General features: G+C 44.7%; 1 protein-coding gene across 1 annotated transcript in view; it reads left to right on the top strand.

Annotated features, from left to right (window-relative positions):
* The first annotated feature begins 3007 nt into the window (after window positions 1-3007).
* LOC138975536 (uncharacterized) overlaps window positions 3008-8484 on the top strand; it is a 37136-nt gene continuing 31659 nt past the window's right edge. The window contains exon 1 of the mRNA XM_070348244.1: window positions 3008-3303. The gene's annotated coding sequence lies outside the window, so the exon portion shown is untranslated. The remainder of the gene's footprint in view (window positions 3304-8484) is intronic.

The raw sequence follows: 8484 nt of genomic DNA, 5'->3' as shown, positions 1-8484 counted from the left end.
GTGGTTGTATAAGTGGCTTTGTGAGTGACTTCCACAGGTGAAAAGAGTGTTTCTGTGCAGGGAGGTTTGTGTGTGTGACGTGTGACACTAAGTTCAAGTGTTTCTGGGAAGATGGGAGTTTGCCAAATGGTGAACCTGTCTAAAGAGACCACCTGTCTAAAGAGACCACCTGTCTTAAAGGTGGTCGTCTACATTTTTGCTTTTTTTTCAATAATCTTATGGTTAGATTTCGCTAAAAAATTATGTCAGATAATGAATGAACCATGGGGAAAAAAGTTATAGAAAAAAAAATATATGTAAAAAAAGATTTTATTTTTGGGTAGCGTGACTCACGCTTCCAATATTTTGTTTTCTGTTTGCTGAGAACATGTGCTTTGCCTAAAAATACTGACCAATCAAATTCATGTCACTATGCTTATAGCCACGCCCAAACAAGTGCAGCAACAGTTTGACACTGGAGCGCTGTCCACGCTTTTTTTTAAACGCACGAAATGCACAGGATTTGAGAGGAGTTTTGCGCTTGGCATTTTCCAAATAAGGATATCCTACTATGAGTACTACGCTGGAATACTACAATGAATTTTCAAATGGCTACACTGGCTTCGTCTTTCCTGATCGAAAGGGGGTGTATTGTTGATATTTGTAGATAATAGACTCTGCATTTTAATGGTCAAATGGCGATTTCGGTATAAAAATGTAGACAAGGACCTTTAAGAGACCACCTGTCTAAAGAGACCACCTGTCTAAAGAGACCACTTTTTCTCAGTCCCTCGGGTAGTCTCTTTAGACAGGTTCGACTGTAGTATGAGCAGTTGTCCAGACGATGACCTGAGTGTGTGTGAAAATCCAGAGACTGTTTAAGTAGAAATTGTGCAAAGTGCGTCTTTTCCTATGTAGTACAGAAGCTGTTCGAAAATAGCTCTAACCAGGTTTGTAGGGATTGTGAAAGAGTAAGTTCTCTTGCTTTTACTGGGGCAAACTTTCCCACGTGATATAGGCCAGTCACTGGCGAGGGGTGTGTCAGAAACATGTGGACAAGGAGCAGGTATGGAAAGCTTGCCTCAATAAAAGGAAGAGTATTCATTGTTTTACAACCCATACAAGCACGACAGAGTTATAACAAACAACTAAAAAACATCATCTTTACTCGGTATTTACACAGTCTAGCTTGACCTTCACATTTCAATTCTTGTTGACCAGTGTCGAACAACACACGGTAGGCCTATATCGGTCTACTATATATACTGACTGCCGTGGACTATTCATTGGTTAGTGTTTCGGAGAGGTGCCAGCATGAGTGGTAAGGTAGGCGAAAGAGAGACTGACTACTAACACATAACAGACATATGCCACTCTCTGTCAGACATACGTCTAGGCTGTTTTCTTAGAACGCAGGAACACGCCGTGCGCTTGCCTATGGCTCTCGAAGTGCACTGACAGCGCAGCTCTTTCCGCGTCAACACGTGCAACACACTACCGTTTCTGTGTTACGTTTGCAAGGTTTTAAATGGTGATGTGAAATTGACGCGCGTTGTGCTTGCTTGCGTCTCGCGAAACACACTGACAGCGCAGCACTTCCGCGCCAACACGTGCAACACGCTACCGTGTCTGTGTTACGGTTGCGAGGTTTTAAATGGGGACGTGAGTTTGACGCGGAGTTTGCCGAAACATGCCTTTCACTGCATATGTGCTTGCTCGCGTCTCCCGAAACACACCGACAGTAAAGCTTTCCTTCTTCTTCTTCTTCGTCGTTCACTCAATTGGTTTGTCTCCATCATTTTGTGATTTGCGTGATGCAGCGCTTTTTGGCACCCAGGGGGTCCCGCATCTCCGGCTTCGGCCATGGACGTTGATCAGGGGTCCCTCCCTTAGACCAATTGCCTTCCTGGGCTGTTGAGCTTGGTCTGCCCGTGGTTTTATTTCGGAGTTTTCCTTCTCCTAGACTGGTTACCTACCATGGTTGTCGAGTCCAGTCTACCCGTTTGGAGGTTGCTGAGATGACCGCTTGTGTCGTAAAGCTTTCCGAGTAACATGTACTTGCAACAAGCTTCTGTTTCTGTGTCAGGTTTGCCGGGTCTTAAATGGTGACGTGAGTTTTGACGCGCCCACAGAACATGTGCACATACTCGGAAACACGCTGCGCGCTTACTTGCGGCTCATAAAGCACACATTCTGACAGCGAAGATACCCGCACGAGCAACAGGCTACAGTTTCTGTGTCAGCGTTTTGATGTTTTAAATGGTAACATAAATGTTGACGCACTCGGCACTGTGTGCTTGCTTGGCGTTTCTGATAGCACTTAATGTTGGTGTTAGCGCTGCGAGGTTTTAAATGGTCACTTCGATCTGGCTTCAGCTTTTTATTTAGGGGTTTATATGGTTGATTAATCACTGATTGATTCCTTCATTCCGGTCTTTAAGTTCTCAGCCACGATAGACCAGGACCGAAACGCGTTGTTAATTGTTGTTTAGTTGTGGGTGGTGCCGAGGCAGTTGCCGGCGTTGTGTTGATGTTGTTGTTGTTGTTATAACGTTATTGATGTCACGTTGTTGTTGTTGTTGGGGGTGGGCCGGGTGATGGTCACGGTGGTGGTTGTGGTGGCGGTGGTGGTGGTGTTCACGGGTGGTGGTGGTGGTGGTGTGTGTGTGTGTGCGTGTGTGTGTGACAAAGTATGTGGGGTTTTGTGTGTGTGTCAGTGTGTGTGTGCCGGTGCGTCAGTGTGTGTGTGTGTGTGTGTGTGTCTATGTGTGTGTCTGTCTGTGTGTGTCTGTGTGTGTGTGTGTGTGTCATCGTTACGAACACGCCACAAACATGAACTACACAGACAACACGGCGGTACACCTTGCGCGTTTGCGTTGCGTCCGCGTCATGCAGACGTCCACATGACGAAAAAACATCCCACACTGATGACTATACTCGTCTGAGGTGTGTACCACACGTGCACACGTCTAGACCTACGTCACATGCACACTGCACGCGCGCCAGCCTCTCTCTCAAAGCCGACCCGGTGAGAAAGTTTGCAAAATGCACAACATTCGTACAAACGAACGGCGATAGATAAATGTGCCCCAGGCTTCTACTCTCCGGATCGCATTTCGCACCCCTACCAGGGTCGTTTCTAGGACGTCTTTGTTTACGTGTGGTGGAGAGAGAGTTTTACAGTCATGCTCTTGGAACAGTTGAAACGAACAGAAACACCTCTACTTTCTAAGTAGATAAGTGGACCAAAAAAAACTGCTGTGTGCTACACCTGAGGCAGCAGGTTTCTCAGAGTCGACAATTTTATTCTTCAAACATTTCAAGGTAAATCAGATGAAAGAATGAAGTGTGTGTGCTGTATGTTTTTTTGTCAAAATCGAAGAGCAACTTAGGCATGTTGTTTTCTCTGTTGCAGCAAAATTTAGCAGACTCAGTCACGCACAAGACAATCATGCATGATTTGTGCCACAGTGTAGTTGTTGTACATGTCAGTTGGACCAAAGGCCTGCACTGTACGTAGAGCCAAATATTCTACTGCCGCCCACGTGTATCGGCGGTAGAATATCTTTGCCGGGTCTAACTTTCGTCGGACAGAAGAGCAGTGTAGGGGGCACAGACTTCTGTAGAATCAGCATTTTGTGGTATAGGAAGTCTGTGGAAGGGGCTGCTAACCGCCAATGAACAATGTTCTCAGGTGTTGCTATGCTGCGGGCAGCCTGGCGTGCCGTATTGCCTTTATTCGGGCATGGGGCTCTTCATGTGGTGAACGTGAACTCGAGGGTTTAAATTCAATGTTTTGCCGATTCTATAGCCATCCATGCAGCTAAGCCTAAGTTTTACATCTTAATGCACCATCTTTATCGGCGCGCAGAACTTGCCGCTTTTAATGTTCTACACGATAAGCAAACATTAAAATTACTACTTAAGTATCGGCTTGTTTGCTCGTCTAGTGCATTTTTCAAGTTTAAATTTGATTGTTAAGCCACAGAAGGAACTGTCAGATGCGCTTTGTCAAGCCAGATGATTTTCAAGGAAAACATCCAAGTAGCCATTTTCAATTACGTCCCTTTGTTGACAAACTCGGCGCACGTCTAGCCGTCTCAGTGTTCGACGAATGACGACAACCTTTGCATATGAAAACGGGAATGTGGACCTCATTGATCCATCAGTTAGATTCACTACGATACTGACGAATAAGAAATCCTCTGTTTTGAAACTGCTGGTGCAGTTTCAAATTAGCTCTCTTCTTTAGTAGTACTTAAGTTAATGTCAGTCGTTGTGTCACTTGAACGTGAAAATAATAAGGTGTACAGAATGAATACAACTTCTAAGATATTGTTATCGCTTTCAGGGGCGGACGAGGGGGGGGGGGGGGTTTCTGGGGTTTCCGGACCCCACCCCCCTGCCAAAAAAAAAATTTTTTGGTGTGTTTTTTGGGGTTGTCAGTGTTGTTGGGGATTTCTGATCGGCCCAAACTGACCAAACACAAAACAAAACAAGTCGCGTAAGGCGAAATTAATACACTTAGTCAAGCTGTCGAACTCACGGAATGAAACTGAACGCACTGCAATTTTTCAGCAAGACCGTATACTCGTAGCATCGTCAGTCCACCGCTCGTGGCAAAGGCAGTGAAATTGACAAGAAGAGCGGGGTAGTAGTTGCGCTGAGAAGGATAGCACGCTTTTCTGTACCTCTCTTCGTTTTAACTTCCTGAGCGTGTTTTTAATCCAAACATATATCTATATGTTTCTGGAATCAGGAACCGACAAGGAATAAGATGAAAGTGTTTTTAAATTGATTTCGAAAATTTAATTTTGATCATAATTTTTATATTTTTAATTTTCAGAGCTTGTTTTTAATCCAAATATAACATATTTATATGTTTTTGGAATCAGGAAATGATGAAAAATAAGATGAACGTAAATTTGGATCGTTTTATAATTTTTTTTTTTTTTACAATTTTCAGATTTTTAATGACCAAAGTCATTAATTAATTTTTAAGCCACCAAGCTGAAATGCAATACCGAAGTCCGGTCTTCGTCGAAGATTTCTTGGCCAATATTTCAATCAATTTGATTGAAAAATGAGGGTGTGACAGTGCCGCCTCAACTTTTACAAAAAGCCGGATATGACGTCATCAAAGACATTTATCGAAAAAAAGAAAAAAACGTCCGGGGATATCATTCTCAGGAACTCTCATGTAAAATTTCATAAAGATCGGTCCAGTAGTTTGGTCTGAATCGCTCTACACACACACGACACACGCACAGACAGACAGACACACACACACACACACACCACGACCCTCGTCTCGATTCCCCCTCTATGTTAAAACATTTAGTCAAAACTTGACTAAATGTAACAAAAAAAGAGGGGGGGGGGGGGGGGTCCACGCAAAGTGACAGCAAAGACTATATATGTTAAATGACGTATGCATTTTTTTTAATTTTTTTTTTTACATTGAGTTTCAATTTTTGGGGTATTAATCAGTGACAAAATCTGCTGCCTGAAACTGGTAATGATCATCCTCAGAATGCACCAGATTGCACCATTTTGCATCCTTTTTTTCAAAATTTTCCGGGGGGGGGGGGGGGCATGCCCCCGGACCCCCCTAGCAAGCCAGGCGCTTCGCGCTGTCGGCTCGGCACTTCGCGCCTTCACATCCATATCTTCACAACATACTTTGGGAAACCACCCCCCCCCCCCCCCAATAAAATGAACTGATCCACCCCTGGCTTTCACTTATGTTCTCCAATAAGCTGTAGACTCTTGTTCTTGTTTCCTTAAAAACCCAGGATTGTCAAGTTATTTTGCCGCGCGGCAGATTTTTGCCAATAGACTATAACAATACTGTTGTAATTTAGTAGATTCTTGGCTCTCAAAACTTACTAGAACTCGCATTATTCTCTACGCCTTATGTCATAAACTGGGTAAATTGCAACAGGTCTCCTCGTCCTAAAAACTTGATCTAGGACAATAAACTTGAAGGCACAGTCCTTTCCGATAATGGGAGATAATTGTGAGCACTCACCATGTCTTGGCTTTTACAAGGGATAAGACCATCCCTCCACTTGGACACATACCATCAATCAACATGGGGGGGGGGGGGGGGGCTATCATAGTTGATAATAGACCCAATTAATTTTATTTATTTATTTATTTTATTTTATTTTATGCAATTTATATCGCGCACATATTTCAACCACGGATTCAAGGCGCAGGGATTTATTTATGGCGTGTGAGATGGAATTTTTTACACACTATATCACGCATTCACATCGGCCAGCAAACCTCAAGCCTATTAGGGCGAGCATTCACCTTTCACGGCCTAATGCGTGTGATACATGGAAGGCTTCTACTGAATCATCCTTGATCGCATGATCTGGCCACCTGGTGAGGCATCGGTTCTGTACTTTCTGCTGGTGGCACCCACAACACCACAGTGGAACCTCTTTTTACGTGCCCCGTGTTAAGACTCTTTTCTCTCTCTCTCGTCTCTCTCTCTGTGTCCGTCTGTCTGTGGTCTGTGTCTGTCTGTCTCTCTCTCGTCTCTCTCTCTGTGTCTGTCTGTGGTCTGTGTCTGTCTGTCTCTCTCTCGTCTCTCTCTCTGTGTCTGTCTGTGGTCTGTGTCTGTCTGTCTCTCTCTCGTCTCTCTGTCTGTGGTCTGTGTCTGTCTGTCTCTCTCTCGTCTCTCTCTCTCTGTGTCTGTCTGTGGTCTGTGTCTGTTTCTCTCTCTCTCGTCTCTCTCTCTGTGTCTGTCTGTGGTCTGTGTCTGTCTGTCTCTCTCTCGTCTCTTTCTCTGTGTCTGTCTGTCAGTCTCTCTCTCGTCTCTTTCTCTGTGTCTGTCTGTCAGTCTCTCTCTCGTCTCTCTCTCTGTGTCTGTCTGTGGTCTGTGTCTGTTTGTTTCTCTCTCGTCTCTCTCTCTGTCTGTCTGTGGCTGTCTGTCTCTCTCTCAGTCTCTCTCTCTCTCCGTCTTTCTCTGTCTCTTTTTCTCTCTCTCAGTCTCTGTCTCCCTCTCTCTCAGCCTCTCTCTGTCTTTCTCTCTCTCTCCGTCTTTCTCTGTCTCTTTTCTCTCTCTCAGTCTCTGTCTCCCTCTCTCTCAGCCTCTCTCTGTCTTTCTCTCTGTCTCTTTCTCTCTCTCTCTCTGTCTCCCTCTCTCTCTCTCTTCCCCACTCTCTCCGGCCTATCTCTCTCTCTCTCTCTCTCTCTCTCTCTCTCTGTCTCTCTCTCTCTCCCTCAGTCTATCTCCTTCCCTCTCTCCTTGTCTTTACCCCCTCTCTCGCACTCTTTCCCTTTCTCTCTCGACCTCCCTCTTACTTTCTCTCTATCTTTCTCTCCCCCCCCCCCCCCCGCCCTTTTTAAGGCCGTGCTTTTGTGGCACATGTGTGGTCTTAACCTCTATTTATTTACCTCATTTTAGACCTGATTTTCGCAGATGTTTTGAGGTCTCACAAAGGAGGTTTTTAATGTACATGTGAGGCATCGGTACTATACAGGTGTTCTGCTTGCGGCACCCACACTTCAGTTGAACGGCCTCCTTTGAGAACCCCGATTTAAAGGTACTGAACTTGTCAAATCCAGGTGCACGGAGCCCCTGGGGCTTTTAGTCATACCTCAGGCAGCTATCCGTTAGAAGAACTACCAAGTTTCATTGATTTGCACCCAAAGAGTCAAGAACTGCGATTTTTTTACGAATTAATTTCGTACTCGGACCCGGTCTTGGCCTATTTTTGGATCTAAATTTAGATCAGGTAGATCACCACATCATGCACAAAAAGACACGTCACTAGCAAACTATGTCAGACGTCATCATGAGTTTGTGTAAAACAAAATGGAGGCCGGAATCACTCAGTTGAATCGAACTCCGACCAAACACCACGTAATAACTAGGTTAATTTATGCACTCGCGTGAACAAGAAACTGTCGAGCTTCACAGATGTCGTCGTTGGGTAGTTTTGGGTTTGTTTTACTACCATAGGAGGATTTTTGAACTGTAAATGCACTCAGCTGCAACAAAAACGCAAAACGAAGGCTGTGAGCTGCACTGTGCCTTTAAGACTCTCTCTCTCTCTCTCTCTGTCTCTGTCTGTCTCTAGTCTCTCTCCCTTTTTTTAAGGCCTTGCTTTCTCATATTTTGAAGTCATAATCTGTGTGTGTGTGCGCGCGCGCGCGCGCGTGTGTGTGTGTGTGTGTGTTTATACTGACCTTCATTTTAAGACTTCCTCATTTTTTAGACCTGTTTTTCACTGAATTTTGGAGGCCTCACAAAGGAGGTTTTAATGTACAAGTACTACACATTGCGTCATCACTTGGAAGTCCAACTAGGCAAACAGCGTACATACATGTACGCTACGCCTCAATCCTACTGAAAGGGTCAAATGCGTCACTTTTTGTATTTTTAACGTTCATACATACTTGTTGTCCCCATCTTCTTCTGCGCTCGCCTGATTGTGTCAAGCTTGAAATCCTGACGATGCCATGCATGAAGTTGGCTGTCCTCCTCAG

This window comes from Littorina saxatilis, linkage group LG9 (genome assembly GCF_037325665.1).
Source record: "Littorina saxatilis isolate snail1 linkage group LG9, US_GU_Lsax_2.0, whole genome shotgun sequence".
Lineage (NCBI taxonomy): Eukaryota > Metazoa > Mollusca > Gastropoda > Littorinimorpha > Littorinidae > Littorina > Littorina saxatilis.
Note: the sequence above shows the minus strand (reverse complement) of the source record. Positions and strands in the feature narration are given on the sequence as shown.